Source organism: Protomyctophum parallelum (genome assembly GCF_964188405.1).
Source record: "Protomyctophum parallelum genome assembly, chromosome: 20".
In the NCBI taxonomy this organism is placed as follows: Eukaryota; Metazoa; Chordata; class Actinopteri; order Myctophiformes; family Myctophidae; genus Protomyctophum; species Protomyctophum parallelum.
In genome coordinates this window covers 42,147,197-42,163,399 of record NC_139718.1, presented here as the reverse complement: position 1 = coordinate 42,163,399, position 16,203 = coordinate 42,147,197, and positions in this window count along the sequence as shown.

The window sequence follows — 16,203 nt, the reverse complement described above, 5'->3', positions numbered from 1 at the left end:
ACACACACACACACACACACACACACACACACACACACACACACACACAGCTTGAGTGACTACCTGATGTAGAAGGAGGCGGTTTAGGGGGAGACACAAAGAGGAGTAAAAATAAAGGAAGACTGTAAGAAATCTGAAAATAAAGGATGAGACAGACAGACAGACAGACAGACAGACAGACAGACAGACAGAAAATGCTCAATCCTTTTATAGTTTCACTAGTTCTTTTATTACTACTTATATTTAATATTCATTTATTCATTAATTGTTTTATCTTGATTGTCTTGTTCCACTTTTGCTTTGGCAACAATGTGCAGCAAACGTACATTTTCTCATGCCAATAAAGCTCCTTTGAAATTGAATTGAATTGAATTGAATTGAATTGAATTGAGAGAGAGAGAGAGAGAGAGAGAGAGAGAGAGAGAGAGAGAGAGAGAGAGAGAGAGAGAGAGAGAGTGAGAGTGAGAGTGAGAGAGAGAGAGAGAGAGAGAGATGGGTAGGTGGACACTACAGAGCTAAAGATAAACAGAGACCCCCGGGATAATCCTTGGTTGTCCTCTGGTGACCCCGCCCCCTGAGGCTGTCTGCTTGTCAATCAAACATGACCCTGCTCAACCTCAACTAAAGGCCAACGCTTACATGATCACACACCATGCAGTGCATCTCAAACCTTGCCGCGTCAAGGACCCCGAATTAATGCGGACCCCCATATACAAGATGTGTGTTTCAAGGGCCACCTTGGGGAATGGAAAGGTTCCATCCCCCACGCATCTCTCCTCGGGTTACAGTCGAATTCAGTGTCCTTGAGCAAGACACAGAACCCCTAACTGCTCCCAATGGGCATGTTGGTGCCTTGCATGAGTTTCTTGTGCCTCATGATGGTGTGTAACTTCATAGGAGCTAATGCTATCATTGTAAAAAAAAAACTAGTGTAACCGTTATAAGATGCTAATGCTATCATAGGAACTATTGTTACCATTATAAGATAGCTATCATAGGAAGTATTGTGTTACCATTATAAGATGCTAATGCTATCATAGGAACTATTGTTACCATTATAAGATAGCTATCATAGGAAGTATTGTGTTATACCATTATAAGATGCTAATGCTATCATAGGAACTATTGTTACCATTATAATATAGCTATCATAGGAAGTATTGTTACCATTATAAGATGCTAATGCTATCATAGGAACTATTGTTACCATTGTAAGATATCTAGTGCTATATGATAGGAACTATTGTTACAGGAGCATGTGCAGTACACCGTATAATTGGTCCTCACTAATGCTCATTAGGAATTCTTTCACATTCTAGGAGCTTAATGCTGAACAGGACAGTCAAACATCATGCTGCTTTCTGTTGTCATTTAACTTTTAACCTCTGGAGAGAGAGAGAGAGAGAGGGCGAGAGACAAGAGGAAAGAGCATAGTGACAGAGAGGGGGTGAGAGAGAAATAGATAGAGTGAGAGAGAGAGAGAGGGGGGGGGGGTGGTAGAGGTGAAGAGGGGGACATCAAGCCACTGTCCTTTGGTGACCTCCCCTCCTGAGGTGACCTGTCAATCATTCTGAATGTGACCCAGGTCATATGACCTCAGGTCCTCATTCCAACCAAACGCTATACACTCTTGATTTCACTCATTTACGCACGCAACGCAACGCAACGCACGTGTGTGTGACTGTGTGTGTGTGTGTGTGTGTGTGTGTGTGTGTGTGTGTGTGTGTGTGTGTGTGTGTGTGTGTGTAAACATTGAGAAGCTTTACTAGACCATTGTATTGTAATCTAAACGTAGGCGTACCAGTACTGTTGTGGTGTTTGGCTATATCAGAGCAGTGTTTCTCTAACTCTTTCAAGTGAAGGACCCCCAAACTGATGTTTATTTGACCGCGGAACCCCCATGGAAAAAAAATGCTTTGTGCCAGCCAGGGACCCCCATAGAGGCAGATCTACAAGCTCACAAAATAGCAGATCTGCTATGCAGAAACATGGGTCCCAAAGTGGGGTCCGGGTCCGGCCAGGACCCCCAGGGGTCCTTGAGGGAGTTCCAGGGGGTCTTGAAGAAGAGAGAAGCAAAAGCAAAGCACTCGGTTGAGTATTTCCACATCATAATGTCACGGGTGCACGCTTCTGGAAGATACACAGGCTATAGAAAAGAATAACCAGCACTCACGTATAGTATCCTGGAAGGATTAAAGCTTAAAGGGACACTTCACCCTTTTTGCAAAAAGATATTATGTTAATGACGTATAGAAGCTTTAGAACACTTTCCTGGGGGTCTTTATGTGTGTAATATGTGGTTTTAGATATTTTAGATTGTAGCAGTGAGCCCGGTGTCTCTGATGTCATGGGCTCTACATCCTCCTTTTGATGAATTGAACAATGTGGACCCTGTTGTAAACAAGTGTAATGCTTAATTGGGTCGTCCACTCACAGTTGACAGTCTTTGTATTGAGTTTGTGTTTAAAATGTACTGTAAATTCTACAAACTGTTAATAAATATTTCAATCAATCAATCAATTCCTGGACTACATGTTGTCTCAGTAAGACAGCTTATCAGAGTTAAATTAACATTGATTTTACAATATAAATTGGGGTCCCAGAGATAGAAATGCCATTAAATGGGGGGTCCGTAGCAGTGTTGTTTTTGGCAGCACATTTCGATTTTAGTTTAGTCATAGTCTTTGGACTGAAACTTCATTTAGTTTTAGTCACATTTTAGTCACCTGGAAATGTCTTATTGTTAAGTCTACTTTTAGTCGACTAAATGTCATAAGATTTTAGTCGACTAAATCTACAGGTGATTTAGTCGACTAAAATGTGTTTTGGTGGGCCTTGATGCCGTCGTAATGAGTGTTTTTACACTTGCTGAAAATAGCCGATCTACAAGCTCGCAACGCGACGTGAGCTTGTAGATCAGCTATTTTCAGCATGCAACCAAGAGTAAAATGATTCAGTGGATATCTTGTCCACTAGTCCCTTCCTAACATTTTAGTCTAGTTTTTATTTGTCAACGAAATTGTCTGTATATTTAGTCTTAGTTTTAGTCATCATAGCTTAGTTTTCATTTAGTTTCCATTCGTTTTTTGTCAGTGGAAAAAGGTAGTCGACGAACATTTTTCGTCTTAGTTTTAGTCGACGAAAACAACACTGGTCCGTAGTGATGGTGATGCGCCATCCTGTGAGAGGGTTATCTAATAGTCCAATAAACAGGCTGTACACTTAAAATGATGGATTCACAAGATCTGGCATTTATTGATTGCCCACAATTATCCCAAATTGAATGGTCATGTGATATACATATGAACAGCAAAGACATATATGAAAGCAAATACGACCTGTTACATCACGAATTCGGATTCGATCATATCAGTCCACAGATTTGGGGGCCCCGCGAAGCGCAGGACAGAGAGCTGGTCTATCCTGGAGAATTCTGACACGTCACTCTCTGTCCTGACAATATATACAGTAGCTATCTCTCACTCACTGAAGTGACCTTGCATGCGCACCGCTCAGGCGGCACACTCTGAAAGTAATGGTAACTGCTTGAAGGGTCTACTTTACCCCACCACAGGCTAATGTCAAACTGGGGGTCCTTGAAATTAAAACCGGTTGAGAATCACCGCTTAGAGCCAAAATAAATCTTCTCTTATGGGGGGCACATCTTTTCAAATGGGGGTCCGGGGGCTAATTAGTGTCAATTTGGGGGTCCTTGGCATGAAAGAGTTTGGGAACCCCTGTCTTTACCCATGCAGAAAACATGGGCCCCTGACCCAAATGTGGCCCCTGACCCCGTGTTTGGGACCAGGTCAGATTGAGGTTAGATGTGTTGTGTTCAGGTCGGTTTATCTCCGCAAGGGTCAGGCCCGGACACACCTTTACCTGACATTCTCACTTTGAATTCCTACATGTACTTAATGCTCTTAGCAAACATTCCTCTGTGCTTCTCCATGGTGGGAGGTTTGGTGTCCAGCTTTACATGCAATGTATAGTTGTAAATGCTCATTCAACCGTCATCAACCCCGATAGTGTCCAATAATTCTGGGACAAACGTTTTGAGCCGATCTACAAGCAGATCTATTGCGCCACGTTGAGACGCGACATAGTGGCCTTGTAGATCGGCTATTTTCTTTTCATGAACAGTATACTGAACATTAAATTAAAGGAAGGTTATGAGGTCCAATCTGTATAGGCTATTGTAAAAAAAAAAATGCATTTATATAGCGCCCTTATCCAAGGTGCTTTACAGAGATTGTGCATTACATTCACCCATTCACACACACATTCACACACCGATGACAAGAGGAAACCATGCAAGGCACCAACCTGCACATCGGGAGCAATTAGGGGTTCAGAGTCTTGCTCAAGAACACTTTTGACGCCAACTCTGGGGGAGCCCGGGTTCGAACTGTGTGTGTAATATGTGGTTTTAGGTATTTTGGATTTTAGCAGTTATAGTCTCTGACGTCATGGACACTGGGCTCACTTACTTCCTGGACTACATCAAGGACAGGAAGCGAAGACCGTACGGTGGACTCCATGTTGCTCCCTGGAAGGAAAGAAACATGCGCAATGGGCTATATGCAGCAACATGGAGTCCACCGTACGGTCTTCGCTTTCCTGTCCTCATTTAATAGTCCTTGGACTACATGTTGTCTCAGTAAGACAGCCCTCCCCCTATCCACGATTAAAATGATAGCTCCAGTGTTGTTTTCGTCGACTAAAACTAAGACGAAAAATGTTCGTCGACTACCTTTTTCCACTGACAAAAACGAATGGAAACTAAATGAAAACTAAGCTATAATGACTAAAACTAAGACTAAATATACTGACAATTTCGTCGACAAATAAAAACTAGACTAAAATGTTAGGAAGGGAGTAGTGGACAAGAGATCCACTGAATAATTTTACTCTTGGTTGCATGCTGAAAATAGCTGATCTACAAGCTCACAACGTTGTGAGCTTGTAGATCGGCTATTTTCAGCAAGTGTAAAAACACTCATTACGACGGCATCAAGGCCCACCAAAACACATTTTAGTCGACTAAATCACCTGTAGATTTAGTCGACTAAAATCGTATGACATTTAGTCGACTAAAACTAGACTAACACTAAGACATTTCCAGGTGACTAAAATGTGACTAAAACTTAAAAGTTTCAGTCCAAAGACTATGACTAAACTAAAATCGAAATTTGCTGCCAAAAACAACACTGGATTGCTCAATCTCCGACTGCTATAGAGTCTGGAAACTATACAGCTCCAGAAATCTGAGTAAGGAAGCTGGCATTTCCGTTCGCCGTATTTTAAAATATCTTTACATTCTATTGTTTTTATTTCCTTTCCTGCTAAGCAACAAGCTATATATGCTTAGATGTTTTCTATTTATATTAGGATAAATGTGCGCGACTGTAAAGACGAAACGGAAGTGGGGAGGATAGGCTCCACTTCCGCTTTATATTTTACTCATGATCAGAGCTTCCGTTGCTCCAGACTGCATGACGGAAGCATTTGGGAAATTGCGAGAGGCAACAGTCTGGCAACGCGAGACTACATAGTGTAGCATCAACTTCTATCAGCATGCATATGTAGTGTAGATGGGGGTTAAGGGCCCCTGGGGGACTCCGTCCGCACGACAAAATATAGGGTTTAAGTGCTTTTAAACAGACAGAAATCCTGAGTATACAGAGATTGTCAGAGCATGCATTTCTGCTTAGCCTGTCCTTCCTGCAAACACACACAAAGAGATGTTAAAATGACAGACTATATCTGTTGAACACACACACACACACACACACACACACACACACACACACACACACACACACACACACACACACACACACACACACACACACACACACACACACACACACACACACACACACACACACACACACACACACACACACACACACACACACACACACACACAGTATCTTAATGGATATCTGCTAGCCTACGGGCCGAAGACCAATGCAGCATTCCTAATGAAGTACTTCACTAATTACTGGCTGGAGCTCATCAAACCTTTCTGGTAAAATTCCTTTTAACAAGCTCAAAGTTAGCTAATGCGTAGGTCACCACATAACATAAAACATTAAACAGTTAGCTAATGGGTAGGTCAGCACATAACATAAAACATTAAACATATAGTTAGCTAATGGATAGGTCACCACATAACATAAAACATTAAACATATAGTTAGCTATATGTGTGTGGGGAGGTAAAAGAAAAAATGTGCACACACTCTACACTTTCCACTTGGTTAAATGGACATTTGGTTCATGAATACACTTTGCATATTGTTAATAAACATTTGTTTAATGAATACACTTTGCCTTTGGTTAAGAAAGTGTGTTGCTGATGAAAGCCTGATGTAATAGAATGTCTGCCTCAAACACAACTGTAGCCTATAAAAAGATCCACTCAATGACATCTGACACGCACGCAGGCACGCACGCACGCAGGCACGCAGGCACGCACGCAGGCAGGCTGGCAGGCACGCACACAGACATGCTTGTAGACAAACACACAAACACTGTCCTATAGTGTCACATGAAGACATGTGCCACGCACGCACGCACGCACGCACACGCACACACGCACACGCACACACGCACACGCACACACGCACGCGCACACACACACACACACACATCAAAGCCGCCATAACCACAGTGTGGTTCTCATGCAGGGCCAAAATTAATCTGTCATTACAGTGGTTATTACGGCCATTAAAACAAGGTTTAGATGTGCTAGCCAACAGACCTAGGATCAGACAAAGCTGCTGTGTGTGTGTGTGTGTGTGTGTGTGTGTGTGTGTGTGTGTGTGTGTGTGTGTGTGTGTGTGTGTGTGTGTGTGTGTGTGTGTGTGTGTGTGTGTGTGCGTGCGTGCGTGCGTGCGTGCGCGTGTGCGCGAGTGATTTTAATCCACAATTCACATCAGACACATAGAAAACATGGAGATACATTGTTGCAATATGGAGACATGTTAGATGTTAAATCTCATGAGAACACTTTGAAGTCCAATCACATCCACGTTTCATTAGTGATGTACTGAGGGGGGGGACAGTTTCCTTAATGAAAAACAAACGCGACAGACCGTAAAACAACGGCTTCCCGCCGAGTTCAGCTACACAAACAAAGATCTGTCACGTCATTATAGGATGCGTTCTTGACACAGTAAAGTCTTTGTGCTCGCACACACAGAACCAAATGCCTTGGATCCTTACTTGGGTCCATTTGGTTCCATATGCGTACAGGCATTCTCCTGTTGCATGCTACATGTGTGAAAGGCAGACACATGAGGACAATGATGTCCCTACCTGATTCCCAGGACATTTCCCAGTGAGAATTGCTATGGTCAGTATCATGGTCAGTATCATGGTCAGTATCATGGTCAGTATCATGGTCAGTATCATGGTCAGTATCATGGTCAGTATCATGGTCAGTATCATGTCAGTATCGTGGTCAGTATCATGTCAGTATCATGGTCAGTATCATGTCAGTATCATGGTCAGTATCATGGTCAGTATCATGTCAGTATCATGTCAGTATCGTGGTCAGTATCGTGGTCAGTATCATGGTCAGTATCATGGTCAGTATCATGGTCAGTATCATGGTCAGTATCATGCCAGTATCATGTCAGTATCGTGGTCAGTATCATGGTCAGTATCATGGTCAGTATCATGGTCAGTATCATGGTCAGTATCATGCCAGTATCATGTCAGTATCGTGGTCAGTATCATGGTCAGTATCATGGTCAGTATCATGCCAGTATCATGTCAGTATCGTGGTCAGTATCATGTCAGAATCATAGTCAGTATCATGGTCAGTATCATGTCAGTATCATGTCAGTATCATGGTCAGTATAATGTCAGTATCGTAGTCAGTATCATGGTCAGTATAATAGTCAGTATCATGTCAGAATCATGGTCAGTATCATGTCAGAATCATGGTCAGTATCATGTCAGAATCATGGTCAGTATCATGGTCAGTATCATGTCAGAATCATAGTCAGTATCATGGTCAGTATCATGTCAGTATCATGTCAGTATCATGGTCAGTATAATGTCAGTATCGTAGTCAGTATCATGGTCAGTATAATAGTCAGTATCATGTCAGAATCATGGTCAGTATCATGTCAGAATCATGGTCAGTATCATGTCAGTATCATGGTCAGTATCATGGTCAGTATCATGGTCAGTATCATAGTCAGTATCATGGTCAGTATCATGTCAGTATCATGTCAGTATCATAGTCAGTATCATTGTCAGTATCATGTCAGTATCATGGTCAGTATCATGTCAGTATCATGTCAGTATCGTGGTCAGTATCATAGTCAGTATCATGTCAGAATCATAGTCAGTATCATGGTCAGTATCATAGTCAGTATCATGTCAGAATCATAGTCAGTATCATGGTCAGTATCATAGTCAGTATCATGTCAGAATCATAGTCAGTATCATGGTCAGTATCATGTCAGTATCATGGTCAGTATCATGACAGTATCGTGGTCAGTATCATAGTCAGTATCATGGTCAGTATCATAGTCAGTATCATGTCAGTATCATGGTCAGTATCATAGTCAGTATCATGTCAGTATCATGTCAGTATCATGTTAGCGTCGGAGACAAGACCAATGTTTCGCACAGAAAAGCTGCCTTCTTCAGGAACCCTTAAGTGTCCACAATAAAACATGTGGCATTGGCAGCTATACGGGTGTTCGGCTATACATGTTCTTATCATTACCATCATGTCAGTGAAATGATACTGACACTAAGCTATCAGATTCATTACGGGAGCTGAATGGCTATCACTGTGCAGTGTGAACTTCCCGCTGTGGCTGCTTGTCTCTCTCTTGCAGAGAGGCACAGCAGACAGTGGTTATTTATTTTTAAACCCCTCATTGTGAAATATCCTTCCCTTGTATCTGTCTGAGATGTTGTCCTGGACAAAATAATGAGAGCTGTACAAAATTGAATGACTTACTTTTACTTCAAATCCCTAGGGCTTTTGCACAGCTCAAATCCACGATCATGTTCCATTGTATACTGTATATCTCCTTGTAATTGTTTTTAATCTCATTTCATTTTTATAGTATCTAGCTCTTTATAAGTTATTGTTTTTTTTTACGTTTCTTAATTCCTGTCCATTATTGTTTCATTGTTTGCTGGCTGTTTTTTGTTTTCATATACTCTTCTTTCATTCTCCTTGTCACTGTAGATGAGGGTTACCATTTATTTATTTCTCATTACCGGTAGTTTGTTTATATTGAGTTATAGGTACGCGTGCGTGTGCGTGCGTGCTTAGAAGAGGACAGGATACAACACACACACGTGCACGCACGCGCACATACACACACACACACACACACACACACACACACACACACACACACACACACACACACACACACACACACACAGGGCTATCAGTGTATCTCCAGCTGAGATAAACAGACAAGACAGAGAGCCTCTCACCTCAGGATGCCCGGAGACCTTTTTTAAAATCACGTTAAGAGCTCGATCACCGCTGTTGACCCCGCAGTGACCTCATGGTGGCCGCACGGTGACCCTAACACACACACACACACACACACACACACACACGAGGTTTCTCTCACTTAAATGGAAGAATATATAGCCTATATCTGAAAGACAGGCATACAGAAAGAAAGGTACAGGCTACGCTTCTCAAAGACAATACAACAGAAATGGGAAGGTTTTAATTTCTTCCGTTTTCAACGTTCTCTCCCACCTTCCCATGACCCCCCCCCCCCCCCCCCCCCCCCACAGGGGCCAAAACATCGTCCCCGGCCTTCCACAGTAAATGATCACAAATGAGTGAGCGACAAAAAAGGGTGAAAGAGACACATTAACCAATTATTTAAACTTTTAACCTATACATAATAGCATCAAACAGCAAAGACAAGTATATAGATGGCCTGGGGGATTTGAACCCCGTCTCTCACATCTCAAGCAGCACCACTATAACCAGCCAAGGCCCTAATCTATAGTGTATAATGTAAGACTGGTTCCTTATACATGCTACACTATAGTCCGGCAGCCGGGCTTGTGGGGCGAATGGTGTACACCCACTGCACCTGACCTAGTCAGGCGACCAGGAGGTTATACAAGTCTAGGTCCTCCTGGTAGACCGCCATTTTGTCTCTGCTGCAGATGATGGTGTTTACCCCCCCCCCCCCCCCCCCCCCCAATGCAGAGGGAAGGAGAACTGAACTTATTATTGGTAGGCCAAATAAAGCTCAACCTTGGGCAGCACAGAATAACCATGTGTAACTTGCTACCCTTTTGTTTGTTAACTGCAGGCAGCTAATGCTACTGCTGGCCTTTGTTTGTCATAGTCTATATTGTTTGTTTGAGCCCATGGATGCTTACCATGCTTATAGCACTTTGATTTGTGTCAACATCCTTGTTTTTAGTTGATCTTTATTGAAAATGTATTTATTTATCTCAGTTTCCAAATGAAGTGACCCCCAAGGAACTGCCGTGCCGTGTCTATAGAGACCTGAAGATAACTGGTAAAACAGTTCAATGTGAAGTTTGGCCGACCGGCCAGGGCTCCAAAGAGACAGAAGAGTCCAAGAATTAGGGGTTTTTATTCACCTTTCCAGTCCAGTGCAGATTATGGTACAGTGCAGCAATCGGCAGAGACGAAAACGATTTGGCCAAAATAACAGTTGTACAAACGTAACCACGCTTGACGACAACACTACTGAACAACACCTAAAACACAGAAGCTGTAACAGGCCATACGGGGTACCCTATACTTTCCAAAGGGCCCTGGCTGCTCTCACTTAGGCTGTTACCTGTGTGTCAACCACCAAGGTCTCACTAACAAACACACGTCACCTGCAGTCTCCCCTTTATAGGAGTGAGACATACCAAACCACATCACAGCAAATTGGCAATTCAATTATCTCACCATAAGAAAACAAAAGGCCAATTCAGTTAACACACCATTACTGAAGGTGTTTTACCATTAACTTAAACATGAAATTCCAGACGTCCATTCATACACAAACTATATAGTTTCGTTTTAAATGAGATTGCTCTCGAATCAAACACCCCTCCTCCTCTGCAGCACTTGGTACCTTCCCAATCAACAGGAATGCCACTGCAGAGGGGAGAGGTGACTCACAATCAATTCAACTTCACATCAATTTAACACCATTATAGTCTAGATGGAACGGAGGGTTCGAGCGCATAGGGTGGATTTTTTAACGCCACCTGTTTTTTTCGGAATCCTTGAAGGGTCTATTTTAAGATTCTGCCAAGTAACAAGAAAAATTATGTCCCAAGCGGTTCATTTTTATCCCTTTCTTACACATACCCTACCTAAATATGCAAATGAAGATACAAGAGAAAACAGCATAACTATTGACATAATCACATAAACAACCTACAGGGACAAATGAACACATGTTTCCATACAAAATAATTGTTATTATGATTCAAGCACATCTTGACTCTATTTCGGGGCAAACACTGCACAAAAATAGCTGAGAATGTTCGGAGCAATATTATATTTCTCTGTTTACTAATTACTTAGGTGGATTTTTATGTTCCAACAGTTATTTTCTGAATCCTTGAAGGGTGTATTTTAAGATTGCCAGGTAACCGGCAAGAAAAATGTCCCATGGGGTTCATTTTGAACCCTTTCTTACACAATCCTACCCATATCCGAAAATGGAAAATAACAGAAAACAGCATAACTTTTGAAGGAAACAACCTATTGAGACACATTAACGAACTTTTCTATACAATTTGGACCCAAGGAATTCATTAAAGTAGTTATTATTAATATTCAAGCACATATTGACTCTATTGTAGGACAAAAACTGCAAAAATATTGCTGAAAACGTTCAGATCACATCTACTGTATACACTTTTCTTTTCATTAACTTTTTGGAGTGAATGTTTTGACATCACCTTTTTTATTAATCCTTGAAGGGTGTATTTTAAGATTCTACCAGGTAACAGGCTAAAAAGGGTCCCATGGGGTTAATTCTTAACCATTTGTTACACGATTTGTTACACAACCCAAATCCAAAAATGGAAAAAGGAGAAAACAGCATAACTATTGAATTAAACAACCTACAGGGACAAATTAATTGTAATGTTTCCATACAATTAGGACCCAAGGAATACATAGACATGGTTATTATTAGGATTCAAGTACATCTTGACTCTATTACAGGACAAAAACTGCCAAAAGATTAGCTGAAAACGTTCAGATCTATACTATACTATACAGAATTTTAAGATTCTGCCAGGTACCAAGCTGAAATAATGTCCCATAGGGTTCCCTTTGAACCCTTTCTTTAACCATTACCAAAACCCGAAAATGGAACAAAATGAAGAAAATGCATAAGCAATTTAACAACTCACAGAGAATGAGCACATATTAGATATTACCATACAATTTGTACCCAAGGAATTAATTGAAATGTATATTATTAAGATTGCACTACAACTTGACTCTATTACAGGACAAAAACAGCAACAAAAAGAAAACAATAAATAAAACAACAAGCAGATCAACATTTCAGATAATTCTCTCTATTTATAACAAAATACATATACATAAATGGATGCACCTGGGACGTATCCTCAGTGATGTATCCCAAGGTCATCGGGGTTTCGGGTCTCGCAACATCATACCCCTCACTCAGGTGACCCAGCCGGGAGTGATCAAGTCCCGACTTACGTCCCAGTAGCTACCCTCGATAAGTCCCATTATAGGGAAAAACCAGGGCCACACAATCCATTCCTCCTGAACTACTCTGCCGGGACTGGGAGGTACCATTCTGGCACATGGAAGGACTAGGCTCTGTGGGTTGACACCTGTCCGGGCCCCTCCTACTTAATAATAACCTATACATTATATATCCATGCTGGGATGACACTGTAAGACATGCGAAGTGCAGAGGAGGACTGTTTCCTACTGACAGGTATATGGTGTGGGAGTCTGGGAGATGGCTGTATAGTAGAGGCCCTAGAAGGGGTCCATGCACACAGATGCTCTACAGTGGTCTACAGATGCTCTACAGTGGGGCGGCGGTGGCTCAGGGGTAGAGTGGCCGGATGGCAACTGCAAGGTTGCCAGCTCGATACCCGGGCCCCCCCCCAGAATTAGTATCGTTGTGCAAGACTCTGAACCCCTAATTGCTCCTGGTGTGCTGGTTGGTGCCTTGCATGGTTTCCGTCGCCATTGATGTGTGTGTGTGTGTGTGTGTGTGTGTGTGTGTATGTGAATGCAATGCACAATCTATGTAAAGCGCCTTGGATAAAGGCGCTATATATAAATGCACCATTGACCATGTACAGTGGTCTCGTACAGAGCTATAGATACAGTACAGTGGTCTTTAGATGTAGTACAGACAGTAGTCTATACATGCAGACAATACACCAGACAATACACCGTCCATTTCAAAACCGTGTATATAACCACATTCCATGCAGAGACCCTGAGGTCAGCCCATCAGTTGCTGCTGGTTGTGGCAATGACCAGCCGAAAGAACTGAGGTGACCGAGAGCCTTCACAGTGACTGCCTCCACTGTTCCAGAAACTGCAGGGTAACAATGTAAGAAATGGTTAAAAAGGAACCCCACGGGACATTATTTCAGCTTGGTACCTGGCAGAATCTTTAAATGCACACTTAACCCATTTAGTCCAGAGGCCGATTCTAAAAACAGCCTCTAAATCCTGACCTATACGTTTTCTGAGCTTTTTTTTTTTTTTTTTTACTTTTCTTTTTATGCTGTACATACTGTACAGAACCCCAAAATGGGTTCCCGGCCTGAAGGGGTAAAACACCAAAAGGGCTTCCCGTCCAGAATAAAGAAAAATTCCACCTCAAAAAGTTACTGAAAAGAGAAGTATAGATGTGATCTGAACGTTTTCAGCTAATCTTTTGGCAGTTCTTCTCACATTCAACACGTGCTTGAATCTTAATACTAACTAATTTATTCATTGGATCCTAATTGTATCAAAACATGTATTAATGTGTCCCTTTATAGGTTGTGCATTTCAATAGTTATGCTGTTTTCTCCATTTGTCCATTTTCGGATTTGGGTAGGATTGTGTAACAAAGGGTTAAAAATGAACCCCATGGGACCTTTTTTTGCCTGTTATACCTGTCAGAATCTTAAAATACACCCTCCAAGGATTAAGCAAAAACAGGTGATCCTATACAAGTCCACTACAAAAAGTTAGTGAAAAGAGAAGTGATCTGAACGTTTTCAGCAATATCTTTGCAGTTTTTGTCCTACAATAGAGTCAAAATATGCTTGAATATTAATAATAACCACTTTAATGAATTCCTTGGGTCCAAATTGTATAGGAAAGTTGGTTAATATGTCTCAGTAAGTTGTTCCCTTCAAAAGTTATGCTGTTTTCTGTTTTTTTCTGTGTAAGAAAGGGTTAAAAATGAACCCCATGGGAATCTTAAAATAGACCCTTCAAGGATTCCAAAAAAAACAGGTGGCGTTAAAAAATCCACCCTATGCGACTATACTTCAGCAATGCATTTCAGTTTCAGTATGGCCGCCACTTCCAAGCCGGCTGATTGATAATTAATTGGAAGCAGGTGTAGTAAGGTTTATGCAATGTCCCCAATCATTGCCTGCTATACAATGTATAGTATACATTTGTATGTGTTCACCTGTGTATTTTAATGCATTTTTAGTTGTGTAATATCACTGTCTTCTTCTTGCAGCTGTGCTTGTGCTACAGGAGTCGTGTATCAATCACTGCAAAGCGAACTAGGTTTGTGCTGGGGTTTTTTTCTTTTATGTTTTTTTTTGTGGCTTTCGCCTTTATTTTATTTTATTTTTTATAGAGGGACAGTAGGCTGACAGGGAATGGGGGAGTGACAATGTGACATGCAGTAAAGGTCATCGGGATCGGGAGTCGAACCCGCGGCACACTGCCAGACTCGGGATACCGGCCAAGGTGCCTGGACCGCTGAGCCACGGCCCAGGCCTGTGCTGTTCTTTTTAACGATGATTTAAATAGTCTTTGAATTATGCTGTAATACTATAGGGCTGGCAACGAATGTGTTCTCCCATGCTTCTATAGCAAGAGAGATATGTCAGCATTTTTATAAACACATATTATGGTTCCGGGTTTGAATCCACCATTTTGAAACATTTCACATGCTAAACCTAACCAGGCTAAGTAAGTATAGTTGTCACAGATACTTAGTGTGTGTGTGTGTGTGTGTGTGTGTGTGTGTGTGTGTGTGTGTGTGTGTGTGTGTGTGTGTGTGTGTGTGTGTGTGTGTGTGTGTGTGTGTGTGTGTGTGTGTGTGTGTGTGCGCGTGCGTGCGTGCGTGCGTGCGTGTGTGTGTGGTGCTGGAGATAAGGTGGTATCCTAGAAACACAGAGGTCCAGATACTTAGAGTGTGTCTGTGTGTGTGGTGCTGGAGATAAGGTGCTATCCTGGAAACACAGAGGTCTCTGGTTCAAGTCCACCATTTGGATCAACTTCACTTTGCATCTATATCCTAGACCTAGAGTATGTAATGAATAAGAAATCAATTATGTACCTATAGCATGGGAGTAAAGTCAGTGCTTTGATAATAAAAAGAGTCTTGGTTCAAATCCAACAATGTTTTCCAAGTTTAATAAATTAGGATTGGATTTGTTTTTACGTCCCTGACAACCCGTCAAGGACAGGCTAAATCCAGCTTTTGGATCCTTTTCACTCTACATCTAAATACTACTATCAGGCATAAGTAATTACCCAGAGACTTAAATCCAGGCTTCACTACTTTGATTTGTTGGGTGCTTTCGTTTTATTATTGAAGCATTTGAACACTTTTTTTCTTTTTTTAATGATCACACCAGTTTGATGTCACAGTTGTTTTAGTTTATTGAGTTGGTTTGAGTTTTGAACCTATAGTACCTTTGGTTTATACACCCCTGACATTACCTCTTGTGCCACGCTGGCATGGAAGACACATTCCACACAGAATGAAATACTGAAGAACCTTGCAGAATGTAACCTATAGCATATCTTCCATGGCCTAGTGGGAATGTGTGAACAGTCCTGCAGACTTTGGAAGACAATCAGGATGGAAAATGAAATATCTGACGGATTGTTGGCCTTGAGCACATGACTATAGAGATGATTTGCATGAGGTTCGGAGACAGGAATATCCGCACTCTCTTGAGT